At 47.6% G+C, this 24,758-nt stretch overlaps 1 long non-coding RNA gene across 2 annotated transcripts; it reads left to right on the top strand.

The window, feature by feature from the left end:
• Window positions 1–3,648: 3,648 nt before the first annotated feature.
• On the top strand, window positions 3,649–23,464 carry LOC129784244 (uncharacterized). Of its 2 annotated transcripts, none has more exons than XR_008746710.1 (3): window positions 3,649–3,779; window positions 4,974–5,083; window positions 22,971–23,464. It is a non-coding gene; the product is annotated as an uncharacterized LOC129784244 (long non-coding RNA). The 2 variants fall into 2 exon arrangements; XR_008746711.1 differs by lacking the exon at window positions 22,971–23,464 and adding an exon at window positions 5,242–6,151.
• Window positions 23,465–24,758: the final 1,294 nt, after the last annotated feature.

Genomic DNA, 24,758 nt, shown 5'->3' with positions numbered 1-24,758 from the left:
GAGCTCAGGCTCATCCCGCTGAGCAATGTGCACGGTGCTGTGCACAGTATGTGCATGGCATTGCAGATGCCCCCTGCACAGCGTGTGGGGAAAGGGGCAGGCTGCCTTTTGCAAACATGCCCAGAGTTTTGAACAAGCTTTAAGCTGGTCCCTGCACCTGTGTCCTTCCCTACCTACTTGCTTAGGGTTAAGCAGGTTAGTATTGTCAAAAGAAAAGCATGCACAAGGTAGTGTAAAATAGTTTTGAATCAAATTTTGAACTCTGTTAATAATTTTCTGTGATCATTTTCATGGGAGAAAGAGGAGGGGGAATGAGCTACGGAGTGAATGTCTTGGGCCTCTAAAATACAGCCAGTAGCTGGGTGTGCTAGCAGCAAGTTAAAAAAAAAAAGGTAAAAAAAATTTATAAAAAATTAATAATTTTGCCTCCTTTTTTGGCCCATCCCACTGCTCCTGCCCACTCTGTTCACTGATGACAGCCAGCTCCCCTCCCTGGCCACACAGCAGGGCGGTTTTGCAGTCATGCTAGTTCCCAGAAAGACCAGCTCCAGCATGGAGCCCAACTAATAAGCCCCGCAAAACTTATTAGCTCAGGTTTTGTGGTGTGTGTCGCCTCTAATGAGGGTGTGCTTCACTGCGTAGGGAGCAGTGAACTCATGCACCCATCGGGGGTGAGGTCTCCCAGGTTTCAGATCCTGCTCAGCATGGGAAGACATGGATGATTTGTAGTGCAGGTCTTTCCTTTGCTATTCAGAGAATTCTCCCTGCTGTTAATGTTGATTTATAACAAATTTTGAACTGCTGGGAAAGTTTCAGAATACTGGAGGAAAGTTGAATTTGTATTGCCTTTAAAAAAAAAAAATAGGGGGAAGTGGAGCAAGCCAAGTGCTAAAGTAACTGGTAGAAAACACTTGCATGGATGTTGTACGCATGCTGTTTTCTGTAAGAAAGGGTGATGAAACTTTAGCACTGTGTATATGAAAAGGATTAAAACCTAGTTAGCTAATTGTTTTCAGGATTATTTTATTGATTTCTGTTTCTAGGGGTTGATCAGGTGGTTGTGGTTTGCTGCAACTTCTGTGCCACCTTCTAGTATGTGCTTCTCTGGAAGGATCTCTTAAAAATTGTGTGGGGTCAGAGGGAAGCTTGAACGCCTGTAAGTGGAGAATATGCCTCAAAGCAGAATTGTGTGACACCTCTTGTCCTTCTCTTACATAGATAAGGGTAATGTGGCAATGGTCTAAAAGAGCAAAAATGGAGAGCAAAATCAGTAGCAGGTAATCTCTTCTAACTCCTGCCCATTTGGGACTTTCTCATTGAAGTTCCACAGGGAATAAAAACAAGAGTCTGGCTTTGCTCAGAGGGGCTTGGCTTTTGCTTGGGAGGTCCCCAGATCAGGAGCTGAAGCCAGGTAGACGCAGGCTCGTGATGAGGCTGATGTTTAACAGTGGAGATATATAGCCACCAAGGGGAAATGTTTAAGCTGATTGTACATTTTCCCAAAGGAAGTCTCTTGTTCAAACAGGATTTCATTCTGGGCAGCGTGGTATTTTCCTTGGGAGATTGGACCATGTGCTCTAGCCTGCACAATGCTCTCAAGCAGTGGCTGCCCTGTGCTGTGTTACAAGCTGATGCTTCCTCTGGTTTTGCCAGTCATTTAGTAATTTAGATGTCAGCTTGATAGACTCCAGTAAACTCTGCCATGCTTTCTTAGCACAGCTATTTTTGTGTGTGATTTGCTGGTGTGGAAAGCAAGGCCCTTGAAGACAAGCCACTTCTCAAGGTCTGTGTGGTAGACCGTGATGGCATGTGGAGAACTGGGCTCATGTGAGGGTGGTGATGTTGGTAGGAGCACAATGCCAGCATCGTGACACCACTTCTGTAGCTCAATTAATTCCTCCAAATGTTTATGCATGGAGCTGCATGGCACCTTGTAGACCTACCATGACAGACTTGAGTCATCTGTCAGAGGAAGCCCAGGCTGGCACAGGTGATGAAATGTCTTGTTGTGTGGCTTCCTCTTGAAATCTGGAAGGGGAAGAACAGCATGAAGAACTGTGTCCTGTTGCTCTGGACTGAGACAGTGGTCTTTTTGCTTAATAGCCAGATTATCTGCCTTCTTCCTTTTTACTGCACTTGTTTTAATGCCTACAGTGACACACAGTGGTGATGAGTTTCTGCTGTGCCAAAGCACTTGCCTTGACACAGGGAGATAGAGGACTTTGTAGATGGTGGGAATGGTGACTGCCAAGCTCCCCTTGCAGGAGCATGCTGCCCTGGGCTAGCTCCACTTACTGATGAGACTCGGTCTCATCAGCTGCTTGTTGGATGCTCAAATAAGGAAGCTTTGGAGCTTTTTACCCTTCTGTCCAATATACTGCCCATTTACGACTGAGTTTTTTCACAATCAGTAGAGAACTGCAGGTTTCATAAGCTGATTTGTACCATAAATGCCACACTCAAATCCTTTTTATTTTTTTGTGACAATGCAATTTTATTTATCCTTGTGTAAACAGCCACAAAATAAAAGTTAGCTTTTGGCTGTTGTATTTCCCCTGTTCCTTATGCTCCTGTTGTGCTGGAGAGCCCAGCAGGAAACCATGGCTCAGATGCTCTTAGGAGAACATTTTTCAGCGTCACTGGATGTGTTCACATTTCATTTCTACATGGTGTATTTGCAAGCGTGGAGGATGGCAGTTTCATCAGATTATTCCGTTCTGCTATTCCATTGCTCCACTTTCCAAGAAAATTTTTGGATATTTCCCGCCCGCCCGCCCCCCCCCCCCCCCCCCCCCCCCCCCCCCCCCGGCCTGCTTTGAGAAGAGAAGTGGTCAGGTGATGAGAAGTCTTGGGCTGTCTTCTTACTTGAGCCGTTGCTCCACACTGGGTAGCTTCAGGCAAACAGCTTCCAAATCCCAGCTTCTCCAGCTATGAAGATGATAAAGGAACATGCTGATACATCTTGTTTGAAAGGTCTGGAAGTGGGGGGTAAGCTGTAAACAAATGCACTGACTTTGAAAATAGGTGGGGGAGAGGGGGGGGAAAGTATCTCTTTGCCAGGCATCGTCCCTCCAAACACCTACGGTACCTGTAGGGCGAGTGGAGCTGCACCCATGGAGCCAGTGTTGGGGTGGGTCGGTGTAGCCCCCCAGCATGGACCGGCATGGAGGGGGGCAGCTCTGTGGAGCAGAGCAGATGTGCTGGGTCTCCATCATCCAGAAATTGCTTTTTGCTGGCAATGCAACCGTGCAGGTCAAGGTCAAGTTGCTGGCAGCCTGCATCCCTCCAGAGCTGAGCCAAAGTGGCATTAAAATGAAAAAAAAACCCACCAAACCCAAAAGAAAATAAAAAAAACAATCAAAAACCCAACCCCCCCCAAAATCCCAACCCAGCCATGCATCATCCCCTTTCCCTGCCGTTCGGATGGGCAGCCCTGCGGCCCCTGCCCCAGCCTGGGCAGCTGGTGGTCCAGGGGGAGCAGGGGGCGATGCGGGGCCGCTCCTGACATTTCCGCCGGCGGGTGCGCAGCCAATTGGCGAGGCTGGAGCAGCGACACATGAAATATGATGATTTTCTGCTGAAGAGGAGGAGGAGGAGGAAGGGGGGGGGGGGGAGGGAGGGAGGGAGAGGGCGGGAAGGACCGCTTGCTCCTGATGGTTCGTATGCCGGGGGCTGCAGAGAGGACTGGCCAGAGAGGAGTGCCGCGTGTGGAGCCCAGCACCCCGGGGATGGCCCCTGGCTCCCTGCTCCCTGCCCAGGAGGATGCGATTGCCACCCAGGTGGGCCGATGGCACCAGCAGAGGCACGAGGCTGCCGGGGGACGCTGCCGGGGGGGGGCCCAAGCCTGGGCCCCCGCCGCTTTGCGGGGCCCCGGCACCCCCCGCTCCCCGGTGGCTCTGCACTGTCCTGCGGGGCGCTGTGCCACGCACCCGGGGCCACCGGTGCTTGGCGGTGCTTGTTAGCGGAGGGCTGAGCTTTTCTGGGGGGGGCTTTGGTTCGGTTTGCTCACCCCCCTACTCCCCACCCCCCCAGACCCTCCTCCTGGAAACATGCTTCATGGCTGTGCCAGGGCTGCCCGGCTCAAACTTTGCAGCCTGATCCTTAGTTTGATGGGAAGCACTTGACAGAGCTCCTCTGCATGTCATTAACCCTCTCACACCGCCGCGGGACGGAAACTGTTAATGCCTACAATTCAGTTGCAACAAATTTAACCCTGATAAGGAGCGGCCGCACAACTCCCTGAATCACATCCAGCTGCTGTTCATTTTTATAATGACTTTGCATTTATCCAAGAGCTGGGTGGCAAGTTTTCTGTTTATTATTACTCTCCCAAGGGGAGGGGAGGGGGGAGATCCTCTTAAAAAATATAATCATATAATAATATTCATGAAGCAAGCCTGCTAGTGCAAACCCCTGCTCCTACTGTGGCACCGCAGCTGCTTTATTAATTTATTTGTACCGTGAGTGACAGTCCTCCAGAAGTGATAATTGGTGTACTGTATCTTTAAAAGGTTAAAACCCTTTTCAAAAAGGCCTAGACTCATAGTGCGAAAAGACAAGAGAGGCTTTGGCTGGCTTTGGATCCAGAAAACAGCTGCTGATTAGAGTCTGCGTCTTCGGGCTGAATTTATTACATATTTTTCAGCAGCAGGGATTCTAGGAGGAAGCTTCCGCTTGGGTTTCTTGATCGTGGTTTATTTTTATTCAGAGGAATAACAGAGGAAGGATTTGTTCCGGCTGGAGCATGCTCACAACCTGCAAGACCTCCCATTATTAAACTGCCTAGTTTGGGCTTTAATATACATGTTTGGTTTTGGGTTTTTGTTTTTTTTTTTTTTTTCGTGTGTGTGTTTTTTTTTTTAATTAGCTTGATTATTATTTGGCAGTGTGCATCTATTGTTTTTTTTTTTAATAATTGATTTTGAAAGGAAGCTGATCTCGTAATGAGCTTTCTCCTTCCTTACTTGAAACAGGTGCTAATGAAAGAATGCAAATAGCACCGGCTGAGCCGAACATTTCATAAAGAAGGGAACAGCCACCGACCCAAAACAGTCCGGGATCTGCCTGCTGGCACCCAGCAAAGGTAGGCACCGGGGGTTTTGTGTTGTGGTTTTTTTGGGTTTGTGGTTTTGGGGTTTTTTTGTTCTCTGGGTGCAGATTTGCGAATGGTGTATTTTTCTCCCCCCTGCCTTGCTGCGGGTGCACAACCGGACGGTGAGATTCCATTTTGCCTCCCGAAAGGTGCCAGGTTGCCACCGAGGCGCTCGCCCCCCGCACAGCGAGCTGCAGATCTCCCCCCCGTGTGCGTGTGTTCCCTGGGTGGCCAGCGGCTGCCGTGCATGGCGCGATGGGCGAGCTCCCCGAGCCCGAGGTAACCTTAGCGGTGTCAATCAGCCTGCAGCCAGCCTGTAACCCTGTCCCCGCCACGCTCCCAGCTACTTTGCTGCTTGCTGCTGCTTAATTAGCCCTGGCTGTCGCATGAATTTATCGTTGCTTGACAGCAACTTCATTTTCTCCCGATGTGCATAGATTTTTTTATATTTTTTTTGCCTTGCTGGTGGGAGGCAGGACTGGGGGGCAGTGGGAGGCAAATGCTGCGTGTGTTAGCGATGTGCAGGATTGATGCGGGCATGCAGAGGGGCACACGGCTCTGCTGGGCACCCTGGCCGCTGCGGCGGTGGAAAAATGGACATGTTGCTTCGTGGGGAGCCTTGTCCCCCCGGGGCGATGCTGAGTGCCTGTGCCAAGGCCCTGCTCTGCTTCCCATCCTGCATTTACGCTCCCTGCAGAGTAGAAGCAGCTGTTACCTGATGCTACAGCATGTATAAACATATTAAAAATAATATTCCTCCTCTCATTTTAACAGCTAGATCCCTGCCTGTGGCTGAATCCCCTTTTACCTGCACAAAGCCTGGGCACTGGCTTTTCTTTTTCACCCTGCCAAATTTTATTTGCGTGCACTTGGGGCTAGCATTTGGGCAGCGCTGGGATATTACCCCCAGAGGTTTGTCCTTTGCCGGGGAACTCGAGTTTTCCCAGTGCTGGCGGGCTGCTGTGGCAGAGGCAGGTGGAGGCAGTGGCAGCCCCATGCAGCACCTGGCCAAGGCTCTTGCTCGGGCTCCGGGTTTTCTGCCGTGTTCTCCCAGCTGCGAGCCTGGGCTTGTAGCAGGGACTGCAGTGGCTTCTCCTAGGGCCAAATCCAGCCCTCACTGGGATCATCCAGTTCCTTCAGCTGGGTGTTCCTCCAGCTGTGAGCCTGGGCTTGTAGCAGGGACTGCAGTGGCCTCTCCAAGGGCCAAATCCAGCCCTTGCTAGGATCATCCAGCTCGTTTGGCTGGGTGAACCTCCGAGGGCAGAAATTAGCCCTTTGTCTGGAAGTTTGCATTTATATTTCAGTGTGTTTAAATGTGTTTGAGCAATGAATTTCTTCTCTGTGTGTGTGTGCAAGATTATTTGTAGCTTCTTTGCCTGACTGTTAAGGAAATGATCTGCAAAAAGTTTACCCCAATTAATTGTGCAAGCTGAGGGTGGGCAGCACATGAAATAAAATACGTATTCTATGTAAACAACCCCTTGAGGCTTCCTAGAAAGAGAACTTGTGAATACCTAACCTGACAGATAAAAAGTAATCAAAACTGAACATGCAGTCTGGTCTGTCCCCCCTCCCCCTTCCAAAAGCAAATAATTTTTAATTAGGAGTTTGATAGAGGGTGTATACAGGAGAAGATGATTAAGATATGCTTTGGAGGTGGCAGGAGGGAATGCTCCTCTGAGCCTGGTTCAGGCAGGGTGCGGGGCTGTGCGTGCCTTGTGTCCCCTGCCCTCCTGCTCTGCCAGCAGTGGCAGACCCTGATGCTGACAGGTGCTGGTGAACCCCAGCCATGTGCTTTGGGATGCAAAGAAAACAGATGTTTCCCCAAACCTTGCACTACCTCAATGCTCGGGTCGCTCCGGGGTTGCATGGTCCTGCAGGGATGGAACTTCTTGATTTTCCTGTATGCCAAAGATGGAGTGTGCCTGATCCTACTTTTTTTCTTTTTTCTTTTGGAGATTGCAAATCCAGCCACAATAAAATGCAGAGGGGGGTGGGGGTGGTGTCAATCTTTTATTTTTTCCTTCTTTTGGCCAGCCTGCTTGCTCGGCGGGATTTCTGCCATGTAGGAGCTCGCTGCTCGTCTCCAGTCCCAAGCTCTCACTCTGCTCAGGCTGGTGGAAACATTTTGGATGAGAACCTCCTGAGAAAGCCCAGGCAGGTGGTAACTAAGGAGGGGGAGGATGGGAAGGTGGTCTTTTTCCTATCAAATCATCTCCTGTACAGAGCATAGGGTTCTGGTCTGCTGCCTCTGGGGCCATGAAACCCTTCATGCATTGTCCAACCCAAACCCTCCTGCTGGCAGCTAGAACAGGACACAGTGCATTTTGTCTCATGCTGTACCAGCGCCAGCGTGCTTCTCTGTAGAGATGGTGGCATCCAAGTCCTGCCAGGAGCCGCTCTTTTATGAGCTGTAATGCCTTGGGACCAGTGGGAATTGTTGGCCCTGCATCACTCTGACTTTTATTCTTTCATCACCTCTTGAGACAGGGAAATGACACTGCTGTTCTCCGAGGCACTTGGAGCCTGGGTCATCTGACAGCATCGTGCTTGCAAAGGGGACTGTTAATTATTTTGCTTGAAACAGTTGTAAAACTCCTATAAACATACATGACATGCAAGGTCGTGGCTTTCAAATGGCTCTTTGGCATCTTGGCTCATTTCTGGTAAAGGTTGTGGCTGGGCTGTTCAATCGAGTTATGTAAATGGGGATATTTGCTAAAAATTGAGACAGTTGTTTATGGGCTAAGACGTTTTACAGAACCCTGGAGGGACCCAGGTTCAGAGTGCTGTGAAGATCTCCTCAGGCACACTTTAATTCTGGATTTTCCACCTGGCCTTGGGCTGGTCCCACAATTACCAGAAATCTCAGCTAACTGTTCAAGACTTGGAGCTGGTGAGGAAGGGATTGGTGCCAGGAGAGCGGGAACACAATATTGACTTAAACCTATCATTTTTAATTGGACCAGCTGGGAGTGAGTCTTACTGCCTTGTGCTGGTAGGAGCACAAACCACTCTAGACTTGTTTGGGGCTAAAAAAATATCTCCTTTCTGCATGTAAAGCTAAGTATCTGCAGCTGGCTTAGTTCAGGCAGATGCATAATGTGGGCTAGTATGGATGCACCAAGGAACAGTAGATCCCAGCATGCTGATTTGAGTGTTTGAAGGTGCATGTCGTTAACTGAAGAGGATCTTCAAAACTGTCAAAGAGGGCTGGTTGTTGCTTACCCATATTTAACCATATTACTGACCGGACTGCAAAAGGGATGTCAGAATTCACAGGCCACATCTCTTCATTTAGCTCTTTAAAAAGCTCAGAAACTTTTATTCCAGGAATGGAAACCTAGCAGCTATGTAAGTAATGGATTTGCTCAACTCTGATCTCAGCTGCTGACTGAAGTGGTGGTGGGGGAAAGCAGTATGGCCTTTTTTGTTCCTGTTTAACCTTTTTGAGTCTTACTTTTTCTTCTGTGTGTGAAATGGGGAGGAGGGAGGGGGAGCCATTTGGCCAAGATCTTAGTGTGAGTCCCTGGCAGATTGAAAATACGAGTGATAAGTTTTGACTCTAAGCTCCAACTGCAGACAGCAGCGCTCGCTGGTTTTTTTTAGATGATTATTTGCTAAGTGGACACTGGTGCTGTAGGGAAATGCATGGGGGAACGTATCTGCCTGTACAGATAATTCCTGTTGCTAGGTGTGTTTTGTTGCAGCGTTGATCCTTGCCATGAGAAGTGGGAGCAATGCTAGCTCCTGGGCATGTGGGTGCTCTGGCGGGGTCTGAGCTGTTTGGAGGTGAACGCTGAGACCGGCTGCTGTTACCAACGACCTGAATAATTTAACGAGGCATGTTGCATGTGGCGTGGCCAGCTTGAGCTCTCGGGGGGCCATGTCTGAAAAGCCTTTGTGGGTGAGGGACATGGGATGCTGCTGTCATCCCCTGCGAGCAGAGGGAGGGGGAGCCCCAGAAATGGCTGCTGGGATGGTCCCCGGGAGGAACCCAGCTGTTGATCCCAGCTGGGGGCTGGTCTGTATGGGTGGTTGTGACCCAGGATGCCCTAATGACCCTGACCCTAATGGTTCTGGGTGATCTGCCTCTCCCTGCAGCTGAGAGAGGAGGCTCCCACAGCCCTGCCGCTCCAGCGCTTCTTGCAAACTGCCTGCATGGCAATCCCATGGGACTCGAGACCTTCAGATGGGTTTTCCACCCCTTAAGCACCCCAGATTTTCAGTGCAGTTGAGAGACTGTCTCTTGCTTGCTTCCCTTCCCGTGTGCCACCTTGTCACTCTGGTAGGTCTTGATGTGGGACACATGGGCACCTTGGAAGGGAGCTTGGTCAATAAACTCCGGTGGAGGAGACAACCGCAGGTGGCTGGACCGCTTCCTGCATCTCTGGAGGAAGGGCCCAGGGCTGCTGCTGACTCACAGTCCTGCTTTGGGGGCTGCCAGCAAAAAGAAATGAGCAAACCCTGATGTAACAAGTGATCTGCTGAAAATAAGTCACCACAGAATTTATCATTCTGTTAGAGTGCAAGCGAGAAAGGTGAATGCTGCTCTGATGATGTCAGGGATGATCTCAGCATCCTTCAGAATACACCTCTGCTACAAACAAAACTTCAAGCCCACTTTTTTTAGTTGCCTTTAGAGTTTAAATATGCTTTATATATCCTGCTGGGTGTTACTGTTAAGTGGTGGTTTTGATATTAAAAGGTCTACTATGTTTGAAATAACCAAAGGAAACATTGATAGAGGTGTGACTGGACCTCATATGGTCTTCTAAATAAATGCTCATGTGCAAAAGAGCAGGCTTCTGGGATGGGCTCGGCTGCACAAGCATCATCCTGTCCTGCCCCAGATCTGGTCCCTCTAACCCACATGCATCCTACGTCACCTATGTTTCAAAGGCATTTCTGATCCTCACCAGCCAATTCGCCTTTGCCTGTGTGTTTTAGCCCATGAAAATAAATTTATCATCCCTCATCTCTCTCCTTATGGCCTTTCTGTGTTGCTTGTCAGTCATTGTAATCCTGTACATTGCAGACATGTTCCCATTTGCCCTGGTTTTGGTTGCTTTAACTCATATTTGCAAATTTTTTTTGTTTTTTTTTGTTTTGGTCCTGGCATCATAGTGCACTTTATGGGAGAGTGAAAATTGCTGAGCCAGACAGGTTGTTTTGTTTTTAATGGCTCTTCAAAAGCAGTTTGGCCAGGTTTTGTCTGAAAACTCTGCTGCAGTGAATCTGTTGCTAGAAATTAATTCTCCAGACATCCCTCTGTGGCAGGGATGGCTCCAGCAAGTGCAGGCAATGTCTACCTTACTGATAGTTGCATTTGATTATAACTTTGATTAATTCATCGGACAGTAATTTTACGGGGTGGAAAAAAAATCTGCTACCTGCCAAGCGAAGGGCATGTACTGTGCACCCATGGCAGACTGAAGGAAAATATTTAGGGTGACCTTGTGTCTCCAAACAAGATGTGGTGCTATGCCAAGAGAAAGCAGCGAGTACGGTGGCTCTGTGGATCAGACCACCCACTACAGGGGGTGAAAATTGATCCTGGGCCAGCTTCAACAACGGTGAGAGGGTGTGCTGGCGTGTGTGCTGCTTACGGGCTGCAAGATGCCTGGGGGCAGTCGGCAGAGTATGAACCACAGGCTTCAAAGAAACAACTAAGGTAACAAATGGAAGATATTGCTGTTATAGTTCAGTTGCTTTTTGGAGTGCTGAATTTATACCTGGCTTGCTTCATAGTGAGTGAGACATGCCTCTTAGCTGGGGCAGGAATTATGTCATTTTACATTTACAGTTATGCTATGGATTAAGCATCAGTGGGAGTTAGCTTTGCCATGGGGACCTGGAAGCAAAAGTCCTGTCGAAGGTTGTGCTCCTAAAATTGCATAGCATGTGAAATTATTTGTCTTCCTCCACCCAGTGCACTCTCATGTGCCCTTGAAGCAAGGTATATGCACATGCTCTTCCAACGCAGCAGGATGGTTGGGTTGATGCTACTCAAGATTTCTTGTGTCTCCCTGTGCTACAGGCAGTTTAAGAGAAGAAAGAGTCCTTGTTTCTGTTTTTACAGAAATATACCATTCTTTAAGGCAAAAATTTTGTTCCTTGGCTTCAGTTCCTCGTGGACATCTCAGCAGATGCCAGTGCTCTGGGTGTTTGTGTGGCATGGGTGCAGCTGGTGGGCTGTTGAAGCAGGAAGGTGCTCTTGCTGTTTGTGTAGGGTCCAGCTTCATGGGACCCTCGACTTGGAGATTTCAGGCTGCTCCGTCGTATGGAGTAGGTCATAAAATCAGAAAGGACGTGCCCTTCAGTGAATTGTGTGAAGACAGTGAACTTGAGCGGTGTGCTTGGCTGACTGTGGGCCGTGGAGCAGAAGGCTGGGCTGTGTTCATCAGAGTGCTGTGGGGAAGAGCTTGTTGCTCCTTGCATGTCTTGCTGTGTTTCCATGCTCCAGTTTCAACACCCCTTTGTCAACTGGCAAGGATCGATAACAAGGTGTCGTGGTAATGTAAATAACACTAGAACTCAAAAGTGTCCTGGAAAACATGCATGGGGAATACCAGGGAAATAACTAAATTCTCAGAATAGCTAATTTAGCTGGAATTTGGCTTATTATGACTGCAGGAATGCAACAAGTTATGATAAAGCTATACAAAAGTGCTTTGACTGGTATGCCTGCAGCTGGCAGGACCTATATTCCTTTGGCCATTGAAATTTTGGGGTGCAAGGAGGGCATGTTCCCTCTGGGAAATCAGCTCATTGACTCTGGTCTTTCACTTCCCAGCGCTGTCTCCTTGTGTGATGTTATTGTTTATGAAGATTTTGCGAGTCATGTGATAACCCGCAGACAGAGAGGACTCCAGGGAAGCTGTAATTCTGTATCCATAGTTACTCTGCACTTTGTTTTGGGATGCTGTGTACACTTTCAAGGCATGAACCCATCCCTGAGCAGCCTGTTGTTTCTTACAGAGGAGAAGGTTGGGTAAATTGAAAAATCAAGAGGCTAATTTTCTCAGCTAATGGTACATAACAGGTTTCTGTTGCTTCTGTTGCTATTTCTGTCAGCATTCATGGTTTTTTTCTCAGTCGTTTGGATTTTGTTCAGTGTTTGCCATTGCAAAAACTGCTTGGGGACTGATGCCGTCTGAAGAAGCCCGGTCCCAAGTAAAAAATACCTATTAGTATAAAAACCTTGATTATGAAAAAAACTTACTTGGTTCTCCATGACTGAATAGCTGTAAAATGAACTTGGTACTCAAAAGCAAACTGCAAAGGTGGAGGGGGGAACACAGGATGCCTACATTAATATCATATAAAGGTTGCAAAGTTAAGCAATCAAAAGATGGAATAAGAAAGTGTTGGGGTGAATATGTAATCATAACTTCCCTTTGTCTGTGTGGTGTTTATCAGAGAGAATGCACTCTTGTGTTATTTACAACTTCCAATAAATAGATATTTAAGATAAGCTCAATCATGTAATTAAAGACTTTTGACACATGGCCAGATGCTCTGCCTTTATGTTTGTGTAAATGAGAGCCTAGGGTGGCTGTGTGCCGTGGTGCCTCTGCTCCAGTGGCTAAAAACCTTGGCTCTTTGTTCCAATGGGGCTGCGTTTGCTGCATCTAGATGGCAGGGAGGGATGGGACCCTCCCCTCCACAGGGCAGAAAGGCAAACTGTAAACTGTCGTGATCTAACTGGCTGAAGGAGACTAGAAGTTTTTGTGCAGCTGTTTATAAAAGGTGTGCCCTCAAGCAGGAGAGTTGCCCTGATTTTCCAGACAGTGTTTTGGGAAGGAAATTCAAGCTTCCCAAGGGAGGGGTGGTGACTCCATCCTTGCAGCTGAGCGCCATCTCCCAGGCTGAGTCTGGGTGAGACCGAAGCTCTGGGCTGGGGCTGAGCCCAAGGGCTGTTGCAGCCCGTGCCCCAGTAGCCCTCCCATGCCCCGGAACAGGGTGACACTGCAGCTGGGGCTGGCAAAAGGTCCTGCCAGGGTGGCAAGAGCAGGGTGCAGGGATGATGGAGCAAGACCCAGGGCACAGATCGCATGGAGAAGTGTGTTTTGGGAGCTGTGGGCATGTTCTGAGCCCAGCTGGACTTGCCAGGGAGGACTTAAGAAAATAAAAAGTGCTCCTTGCAGGTAAGAGTTCTGCACCTCAGCGAGATGGGTAGTTAGCTTGAAGCGTGGGGCTTGAGCATGCTCCTTGCAAAAAATTTACTTGAGTGAGGATAATTTTGTGCTGCAAAGATGCAGATCACAGTGGAGCCCATCCTCGCCTCCTGGAAGAGCCTTCCTGGCCCTTGTGTGTTCCAGCACCCGCTGTGGTACAGTAACGCTGCTGGAGGAAAGTGAATGTGTGGGTGATGGGGTCTTGCTATTGAGCTTTCCCAGCACCACTTGGGCACCTTGGATTTCATATCCCCAGAGACACTTGTAGGCTTGCAAATGGGTGACAAGGGACACTGTGTTTTGGTGATACAAAGCTGGAAATAAGAGCAGTAGAACAGAAGAGAGCAAAGCTGAGTTTTAGGGTTTATATGCTAGCACATTGTCTGTATTTTCATAATAGGGTGGAATTGCATTAATTTTGTGTAATTTCCTGTAGTACCTTTTTTTTCCTCTTTTTTTTTTTTTTTTTTTTAATTTAAAGAAGACAGAGTTCTTGGTGCTTTAACTATGGCATGCTGCTCTTCTCAAACTTATGCCAATAGGAATCAGCTGTAAACTCGGTATTTGTAGACTTGGGACTGACTGACACTGACTTTTAGCGTTGCAAACAAAACATTTTATACCTGTGTACTTATTTCTGCATTTGCACCATATTAACATCCATGAAATGGTACAACCAGCTCCCAACAAACAACCCCACTTGCTTTTTGGGGAATGTTTTTTAGCAGTCTAAACCCTTTTAAAACCTTAAAGCTGCATAAGCAGCTTAAACCAATCTAAAGCCTCGGATCATTTTAAACAGCTTGTGCTAATATAAGGGCTTAGATTATCTTAAATACCTTAAACAGATCTAAAGCTTTAGCAAAAGAATTTGACCAGTCTTAGATTTGGTTGATTATTTGATTGATTTCACAGGTACATTTGTCACCACTGGGTGACTCTGCCCAACCACTCCTTACTGCAAGATGCTCAGATTTTTCTCTATCTTGTCATTTTTATACTTTGGATATTTGACACTCTGACATGAGAACATGGCAGTAAAATTTGACTCTGTAACCTTAACTCTGCCCTCATGCTTAGGTTATGATAATCTGTAACTTCTGTACGTGGCCCCGGGTTATTTTTGTTAAATATGTATCTAATTTGCAGGAGAAAATGAATTCTATTACACCAGTTGAGGATTTTCAAAGAATCATGAGTGCCTGAACTGCCCTTTGCCGTCTGGATTCTTATAAATTGCTTATATAGCTTTGAAAATCCCATCTTAAGATGTGGTAGCTTAATTAAACCTCTTTTAAAATGTACATAAACAGAGGAATGAGTTCAGACTGACTTAGGTTAATTTGGACATTCTGTGCTTATTGCCTGCTCCTCACTCCTGCATCCTCATGGTATTAATATAGGGTTTAATTCTTCCTTCATTTTGCAAGGGAAAGTCCTAAGTCATTCAGGCTCAAAGAGTTGGGGGCTTTTGTTTTTTTCCTAAATTAAATTAGATGGAGTTTCACTTCCACACCAGCCAGCCCTGAAAGGCTGGGCTCTTCACTTTCCCTTAGAGCATAGTGGCACTGAAGCTTTTCTGAAAGCTGAAGGAGCAGCAGCCCCAGGAATAATTTCATTAGGAGATATGCTGGTAATAACACTAGAGCCATAAGAAGACATCATCAGAGAAATTTTCCGCTTGAACTCCTTAGCTGAGAAAAGGAGCCGACATGCTTCCCTCCTGCTGAACTCTCAGATGCAGGGATGTGATTGGTACCCCAGGGTGGGTTCTGCTCCTCCTCGACCTGAGCTGCAGCCGCAGGGGCACCAGACCAGCCTTTTAGCAGGCTGGGCCGTGATGCTGCTCCAGCCCCACTCGCACCCTCACTGCTTTGGCCATGCAGAACGAAATTTGTCTTTATCGTGAGCACTGTGGCAAAGGGAGTTTGTAGTAAAACAGGTTGGTTTTGTGGCAGTGCATGCAAAGCAATGTTAGCCTTAAGATCTCTTCTCCGGAGCTGTATAAAATGTAGTATTGGAACAGACCTGAAGAAATGGGAGATGAAAATGTGACAGTTTACAGGAAAGGCTAACGTGGAGCAAAGCTGGTATCTCCATCTGCCGGCCTCGTGGGCTTTGCCACATGCAATGTCTGCTTTTCAGTCTGTCCTATGTATCGGTAAAACAGATGCACACAGATCTCTGACATTACGAGGAGACAGTATTTCAGAACTTTCCCATATGAAAAGTGTTTTAACTTGCAGGAAACTTTGGAAAACTAAGAAAAAGTTTAATTTTTAGATACGTGGCTGTTTTTTCAGGCGGGGGTGTTAGATCTCTAACACAGGTTATTCACAGTGCAGCTGCTAATTCTGGTCTCCTGCATTTTATTCACTTAATAAATTATGTATTCATTATCATAGAAATAGTAGGTGAGCGCTTGCTTGAAGGTGAATTGCTTGCTTTCAGCCTGCCAGGCTCTGAATTCTCTTGTAGATAGTGTAATTCATATTTAGAGCAAGAGGCCTGAATGCTACCTTGATACCTGTGAGAATATCTAGTGGAAAAATCTGGGATTTTACAAAACACATATTTTTTAAAAAAGTAAACTAACAAAACCAACATAACATACATCCAGAAATTCCTGGGGGCTATGCAGTGCTGGAGATTTCAGTCCAAGCCTGGCTCCTTGAGCAGCTCGCTGTGGGTGCAGCTCTAGTACATAATTAATAAAGTTCCTTTCCTTTCTTAGAATATCTGGCCCAAGGAGTTTAGGATTAAGTTTGCTAGAAATGTAAATATGTTGCAGCTGGGTAAATTGCAGCTGAATCAGGGCAGAGAGCAGAGCAACCTTTTAAATCTGATTTTCTTTCCATTCTGATTGACTTCCCCTATCTGTAACCTGGTGACTAGGACTGGGTTGGCCTCTGTAGATGTCCTGCATCTCTGTGCCTATGGTCCTGGTGCCCTTGGCTGCCTGGGAGAGATGTGGTGGGCTAGTGGCTGTTGCGTTTTCTCCTCTCACTGCAGAGCTGGGCAGGAGTGAGCATGAGTTTTGGAGCTGGGCTCGTGCATTTGTTCCCTCCTGTGGAATCCCATGAAGTGCCTGCTTCCTCACCAGTGACAGCTTGGTGCAATGACATTTTTTACTCGGCTTAGCCATTTTTGCCTCCTTTTACCCTCTTTTTGCTGCAAGCTCCAGAGTGCTCCGGTCTCCGCACGCTTCTGACTGATGGCCCAAAGCAAAAATGAAGAAGCTGGTGCAGGTAACCCTGATAGCAGCCTCTTCCCCCCGGAGCTACTCACCCTATACTCTGTGCCATTGACAGAAATAGGAAAGAAAACATTTCCTAAAGCCAGTATTAATAGAAAAACAACTGAAAGACCTTTTTTTCCTTCCCCCTGACATGTTTCCAGTCTCCAAACACAGTTACTTGGCCTGGCACACGTGTGGCTACCCCAGTGGCAGAGCCCCACTGAGCAGCATGTAACAGCCCAAGGGTGCGAATGGGCAGCACCGGGGCAGAGGGGTCTGTGTGACTCCCTGCACTTGGACCTTTTGTCTTGCTGCATCCTAGAGAAAAAACAGAAACGAGCCATTTGTTCCACTGCTGTTCACAGCTGGGGACAGGAATAGCCACTGAACAGTGATAAAGCACGAATGAAATGGAGTTAACGTAGACAGTGCAGTGCCCAGTGCGTGCCACCCAAGGGCTTGCGGCAGCCCCTGTGTCCCCCCTGTGCTTTACTGGGGACCATTGTGCTGCCAGGCAGGTGCCTGAACCTGGGAACGAATGCAGATGGACTGGGTATGTGACAAGTGTTGCTCAGTTCTGTGCCAGTCACTATGGGATGTGGAGAATAATTCAGAACTTATAGAGCTGTAGTAAACAGCCCAGCTACCTGGTGTAGACAGCTGAGGTGGGGGGGGGTCCAGTTTTTTTCTCCCCAGTTTGTTCACACATACTGAAACTGCAGCAGTACAAACAGGTCGGTGTTAATCCACCCAGCAACTGCATCTTCCTTGGAAGGGGCCCTGATTTCTGAAAGCGTTGCCATCCGGGACAGCATTTCAGCATGTGCTTGCCTGTAAGCATGTGTTTAATTGCCGTCCTGAATAATGCTGTGCTTAATCATGTTCCTAAATGTTTTTCTGATTCAAGGCCAGTGTTGGCATCCTGCAGGTTGCACTGCCGTGCAAAGAGCTGCTGGAGGTGGATACAGCATCCCAGCCCCCTGTAGCGTGGATGGGTGTCAGGCAAGTTGCTGCCATCGAGGAAATGAGCAGTGTGTAGGGAAAGTGGATTGAAGCTCCCCGGTAAAGAAAGTATCTGTGTTATTATTGGGGTGAACTGGTGAATACGGTGAGCTGTGGGGTATGATAAAACATACAGCATTTGTAGCAGCAGAGGATTTGTAATGTTGCTAGATTTGGGTGAGGATTAATGAGCCTTTTCAGCTCTTGGCGACTTGCTGAAACTCCTTAGCCTTGTTCATTTGGGGACTTAGCAGCTCAGGGTTTCCTTCAGACTTCTTAGAAAGCTGAGAAGTGTCTCTGTATGCACAGGCATGCGGAGAAGTGTGTGTTCAAAAGAAAAGAGTGAGATGCGGAGATGAGGCCTTCTACCTCTCTGGGCACTGACCACAAAAATCTGTGCAGAGCCATGAAATGTGAAGGCAGAATATTTCCAGTACCAGCTTCTGCTCCTTTTTCACCATGTTAAAACCTGGGAAGTTGTGTGGTCTGTACCAGAAGTGAAGCAGGGGTGTCCCAGAGAGCTGCTGGGGGGCCTGGGCTGAAAACACCTAAGTGTCCGTAGCCCAGGCACCCTGGCTGGGAAGGCTGATTTCAGCCCAGATGCAACTTGATGCAAAACCTACTGATGCTGCAACAGAGCTGTGCATCGTACTCTCAGAAAAGTTCTTCCTGGCATGGGATGGTGCCGTGATGTACCTCTAGGTCCCAGCATGAGTCACAGCATCACACTGTTCCTCTGGCATGCCTGTTGTGGACCCCATAATATATATATATATATTTTTATGCTAAACAAAACTCTTGCTGCATCAGGGCTGCAAAGCTTGCAAGATGCAGGGCAGGGTGCCAACCCTAGCACCCTCTCCAGAAGACGCGAGCACTGCAGAAGTAAGCTGTGCCACCACGATGCACAAAGACCAACATTTGTCAAAGCTTGGTTTGCTTGTACTCCTGTCTGTATGGAGGAAAATGGTGCATTTTATGGCTGTCCAGGTTTTACGAGGCCAAATGTGTTTGGTCAATGTACCAGAAAGGTTGTCAAAAAACTTGTGTCAAAAGTGGGGACTAGCTTGGCTGGTGTTTGGATGTGGGGAATTAAGGCAAATGATTTCCCAATGTTACTGGGCCAGAGATGAGCATGAGAACGAGTGGGCACAAATTAATGGAAGGTTTGGGCATGTCAGGAATTTAGGTGGAGTTTTTTTATGCTGGGAGGTTGGTGTGTGAACCAAATTGCAGTGGGAACAATTAATATAAATTATTTTTTTAAACGCTTGGACGTAAGGACAAACTTGAAGATTACAGCTGATAACTTCAAAGAGGAAAATCACTCCATTTGCATTTCATGTCAGTATATTACCTACTCTGGAAAGGAGTAGACTTGGGGAGTATGTGAATATTTGAAGTCTTAGGGGAAATCGGCTGCATCTCCTCCTTATGCTGTGTCATAAAAAAGGGACAAAGAGGTCACTTTGCCACTAATGGGCAGTGGACTTAGAGTCAGTGAAAAGAAATAGCTCAGCCAGCATGCGGGATACAGTGCAGGAGGAGAAAAGATGAGATGTGAGATGCATGGCCAGTGGTGGGCAGATGCTCCCACTGGTACTAGGACAGCTTTGGTCCCAGGTCCTTCTCTGTGATGCAGTTTGAGTTGCAAAATGGAGATTCACCTGTTCGTTGGTGAGGTTAAATGGATTGCTGTGAACATCAGGGAGGAATTTCCTCCTCCTGGAGGGTGTTATAGGAGTGAATGGTGGTCAGATGTGGCCCTGTTTCACCTTCCCTTGGTATTTACCTCTGCCTCCAGGAGAAGCTGAGCTGGCTGGGTCAGTGCCTTATCACCTCTGTTGGCCTGATCCTCCATCTCTGCTTTCTCAGCAATGGTAAAGGGTGTCAGCTGGTGGCACAGGAGTGCAGCTTTGATGCCTCTTCCAGTTTCTGCTGCTCTCCAGGTTCTTGTCTGGGTTGAAAGCACTCATGTGAGCCTCAGCTCTGTGGAGGTGAAGTTAGGTCATGCACAAACCTAAACCAGGAAACTTCATTTTCAAAAGCATGCTTTCATGCTGGGCAGCATGGTTTCACAGAGGTGATAGGGTTTGTGTGGTAGGTGCCTCGCAGGGTTGGGACTGTCCTGCACGTGCTGTCCTTTGCCTGTGGGATGCTTCTGCTGCTCTTCACCTGGGCTGGACCGTAGCGCTTCACAGAAGGCTCCAAGCCCATCCAGCTCCTCTTGTCAAGCTTCATTTGCTGTCGACACAGTCTATCCATTGCCACCCTTGCAGTGAGTCATTCAGCCACTTGGGAGCTCAACATGCAGGAGCTGACTTTGATCTGCAGGCTCTGAGCCAGGCAGGATTTAGGTGAGCTTGAGTTTTGGCCCAGGAGGAATATGTGGCCCGTGCATACTGCAAAAGCCAGGCCAGCAACTCCGTTGAATCATGCACTTGGCAACACGAGGGCTGAAAAAGGTCCTGGGAACTGGTTAGTGCAGCAGGGACACAGGCAAGTGGCAGCAGAGTGTATGAGCACTGGGAAGAGGGTCAGGCAGGTGGGGAAGGCAGCTATGCACCTGCGAGCCTGCTGCACGAAGCTGCAACAATGAACTCCTCTAGCTGAGAGGTTTGGGAGGCTTGAGTTGCTCTTAGATCTTGCGTACCCTGTAACAACTTTGTAGCTCTGGTCTTTGCTTTCTTCAACCCATCTCTCTCAAGTGGCACTGTCCAAACTTGCTGTCCCATTTGCTGGTGGTGGGATTTGAGGATGCAATGGCAAGCGGTGCCCCGTTGGTGTGGAGAGTTGGTGCATTCTCTCACGAGCAGCCAGCTGTTGCGGTTTACGTCTGAGTGGCAGTGGGAGGCAAAATTTGTCATGACATTGGAAAGCGCTGCAGGCACTAAGGAAGTGTGTTGGTGCTGTCAGCGTGATGGGGGAAGTCCTGAGGGGGTTACCTGCTGCTCAGCTGTGAGTTAGAAAAAACTTCCATGCTTTAGTGAGTCCAAAAATACTCAAAAAGACTGAAAAAAATGGGACAAAAGGAATAGGTATATTGCTTGCTGTTAAAATAACAGTATGTCAGGCCTTTATCACATCCATTCTGCAAGGTGGGGCAGCTTCCAGAGCCCCCTGTTGCTTCTCCCAGCCTTGAAGGAGATGTGGTGCAGGGGTCACTGGAGAAGGGAGGTGGGTTTTTTGTGTCCTCCTCCCTGCTTACACATGAAACCCCTCAGGGGAACAGGGTGGGAGGGATTACATCTGTTCTGCAGCTGGAGAGCTAGGGTGTCAAAAGATGAAGTGCTGGTGCTGCAGGGGGGCTGTGGGGCAAGAGACTGCACTGGCACTCCAGATTTGCAACCATTTTTTTTTAACCCAAAGATCCCCTTAACCTTTCCATGGAGGCAGGGCACAAGCTGTCCCTTTATTTTTGCTGTTAGTCTTTATAATAGGAATGTAATACTCTCTGGGCTCTCTGTTGTTCTGCAACAGAAAACTGTTTTGTAGAAGTAACTCCCTGCGCATGAAATAAAGTTATATTCTGTCTTTTTTTGTACAGTGGAAACATCTTGTTTTCTGCCAGCTTCTGTCCCTGCATGCTTTCCTTAGGGGAGGTACCTATAATCTTTTAATTATTGACCGTGTAACACAGGGCACAGTGACATTATTTGTCAGTAATACAATACTGGGAGGAGCTGCTCCCCTCTCTCGCTAACTTTCCGATATGCAAATTGAACCCCTTGCAGTGCTGTGCTCAACCAGCCCTTTCCTTTTCAGCAACCCATACCCGTGCGCCGTGCTTGTATCCCTCCCATCGCGTGGGCAATTCAGTGAGGTTTAGCAAACTAAGCTCTCAGCTCTGCCGGGTGACTTTGCTATGAGGCAACCTCCCTCATAAGGAGAATTTACATTGGCGAAGCTCATCTGTACCATCGGTGCTGTAAGGCTGCACGGATGGTTGTGTGGGTGTTGTCCATGTCCCTGTGCTTTGTGAAAATAAATTGGAGGAGTCCCTGAGCATGTAGCCGAGTTGCCTTTTCAATTGCGTGTGAACTGAGCCTTGGAGATGATATGTCTGCTTGTTCCGTTCATTAGGAGGAGACACCTGGTGGTTTAGTGCCGGGCAGGAGGCTGGAGCACACATGGGTGCCACACTGGTAGAGCCGAGGTGCGAGAGGGCACCCAGCTCCTGCAGCTGGTGGGGGGCAGCCCCAGGGGATGTTTGTGGGTGATGAGCTGGGTACACTCGGTGGGGTTTAGTGTCTCTGCATGCTGGCCACAGCACCCTGGCAGCAGGAGGAGACTTTCAGAGATGCTTCCCAGACTCCTTCGTGGCAGTGAGGTGCCCACACGCGTACCAAGAGTCAGAGTGAAAGCACAATATTTATTTTTAAGTTTTCAGAGTTAGAGAGCTCTGCTGGTCTAAATTATGCACAGACGTTATTGTTTTATTAGGGTTTATAGGGCAGTGTTGCCTGGAGGCCAGATCAGACCCATGGCTTTGCAGCCCATCCAGGCCTGTGGCCAAAGATAACTCAGACTCCCATGAAACAAAACTTAAACCGTGAGCCATAACGGGTAGAAAAGAAAAAGAAATAGGAAAGGATTGCAAGGTAACAGGTAGGGTACTTAGGGAAAAGGATGACCGCAGATTGATGGAACAGGTAGAGGAGTATTGTCCTCTGCAGAATGAAAAAGTGAAAACAGCAGCAACACCCATGGGTTACCTCAGAATTTTCTAGAGAATAGAAAAAGGGAAAAACAGTTCAATTTCCTGAAAAGTGTGTCATTTGAGTAAAAGATTTTGCCTGTTTTGCCCTTTGTGTTAGTTTGTCCATAAATATGCTTTTAACTTGGATAGAAACACTATCTTTTATGGGCCCATGAGCAGCTAATGCTTGCTTTTACATCCTTTGTGGCACATCATCCTATATAACATAACACTAAGTACTATTGCTAATTCTTGCAAATGCTGCAGTGTTCCTGGTATCTTACTAAGGGTGGTCTTTTGTGACACGGAGTCATCGTGCTTTTTGGTGGTGTTTTTTTTTTTTTAAAAAAAAAACCCAAATGAAACCCCTTTTCTTTTCACTATATAATGCTGCCCATTGTATCATGCTTTTTCTCATTTACCTTTGCAAAATGAGGTAATAACTGCCAGGGCAGAATGGTATATATATTTGCATTCAAAGTATAAAAAAATACATCTTTCACAAAGTGTAAGGCTGGGGGAAACAAAGGAGCGCAAAACTCTTTTGATTTCTTTCTGTAACGTCCTGAAAGTTCACTGTATTTTTTTGTGCTGGAGGTACTAATTGTTCAGAGGAAATAACTGCAACAGGCTTGTTACAGCGGCAAGTCAAACTGGGCTGGTGTGCTGAAGAAGTTGTTGTGGCTTCAAGAAGCTACATTCAAACCAGGTAGGGTTATTGTATATATTTTAAATACAATTACCTGCTCTGTCCTCCAGATTACCCTGCCTGCACACTCCTGAGCAAGGCCTCACCAGAAGATGGTCGCTGAAGGTACTGCTGGAGGGAGCGCAGCCTCCTGCAAGGCACGGCATGTACGGCAGCAATTACAAATTTTACATGCATGCAAATGGGAGCGGTGGTTACGCCTGCAGATTGAGACTGCTGCCTTCTCCTGCCGGTGGGCATGAATCTCCTTCCTGGCAAATAGGTCTTGAGCATCTGCAGGACTAATAAGCTAGAAAACAGGCCCCGGGGAAAACCCCTCTCCCTCCTTCTTTTTTTATCTTTTTTTTTCTTTTTTTCTTTTTTTTTTTTCTCTCTATTTTTCAGCACACTGAGCAGAGATTTGCAAGACAAAAGCGTTTGCTTTGCATTGTGCATTTTGTTTTGTGTTTCTGGGTTACATGGAAACACACCTGCCATTTTACTGCTTCCTGCAGCAGATGCAAATAGAGCATCCTCTCAGGAAAATGTTCTGTCCCTTAAAATAAACTCTGCTGCTCAGTGGTGCGTATTGTCTCTGGTTTCGTGCTGGAATGCGTCTGAAAAACAGAAAGCCACAGGATAAAAATACAGTTGCCCACGAATAATAAAGAGGGGTTTCTGTGAAAGGTGCATGCAGGCTGCTGCTGTTTATTAAGTTTCAGTGCAGGGTTGTTTGGGGAGGTTGGGTTTTCTGGTTTTTTTTCTCTCTCTCCTTCCCCCTTTCCCTCCCTCTTTTGCTTCACAGAGCCCCTTGCCTGGCTCTGTGCCCACAGACCGCACTGCTGGCGGTGCTGGGGAGCGGTGCTGCCATCGGCGCTCTCTTGGCCCCAAGTCCATCATGCAGCGGCAGCAGCGGCGGGACCCAGCTGCACTGCCCAGGACAGGGCTACCTTGCTGTTGCTGCCTCCTTTTCTCTTTCTTCCCCCTCCTTTGCTGTTAAACCTGGAAGCCCTAACAGAAGAGTTAAGGATAGCTTGAATGGGTGAGAAATTTTCTTGCTTTTGGTTTCCTCACCCCAGAGCCAGGCTGTGTCTGGTACATGGAGACCTTGAAACCTGCCTGATACTGGAGTTTCACTCTCAGTTCAGTGGGTGACTGCAAAATGAGTGAGGTTTCTTTCAAGGGTAGACAAATGGAGAGGAGGAGAAGTGACTCCTTTATGCAGCCGTGGCGTGCTCAGCGGGGCATTGGGCAGATGCAGAGTCTGGAGGGTGCAGTTCTGCACATCATCTCTACAAAGGTCTCTGAGCATCAGCTGCCGACTCAGCTATGCATTAGCACAGCAGGGCTTGCGTTTTTAGTTGGGTATTTTTTTTGTTTGTGGGTTTTGATTTTTTTTTTTTGTTTTGCTTGTTTGTTTTTGTGGTGGTGGCTAGGCATTCATGGTGGTGGGCACTCTGGTTTGCAGGATGTGGATGCGAGGAGAGATGCGTACGGGCGCAGGGTTTATCACCTGAAAAATAAGTGGCTGAGTTATTAAAGAAGCTTTGCTGTCTTTAAAATCATAGATAGGGTTTGCTGGCAGCATTGTTTCAAGACAAAGCTGATAAAGCTGAGATAACCTACCTGGTGGTCACAGTGCCTGTTTGAAGGTGTTGGCTGGATTTGGTTTTGGTTCTAGTCAAAATGACTTTTGGCTATCAAGTGATGAAATAGTTGGTATGGGGAAAGAGATTTGTATGGGGGTGAGGGTGGATCTGTCAGGAACAGCAAAGTTTCTTCAAGGTGATGTCAAATGACAGGGTTGGGAACAAGAGGAACAGCACAGCCAGGGAGAGAGAGGGCAAGGAGCCTCATGG

Source organism: Falco peregrinus, chromosome 3 (genome assembly GCF_023634155.1).
Source record: "Falco peregrinus isolate bFalPer1 chromosome 3, bFalPer1.pri, whole genome shotgun sequence".
Classification (NCBI taxonomy): domain Eukaryota; kingdom Metazoa; phylum Chordata; class Aves; order Falconiformes; family Falconidae; genus Falco; species Falco peregrinus.
Note: the sequence above shows the minus strand (reverse complement) of the source record. Positions and strands in the feature narration are given on the sequence as shown.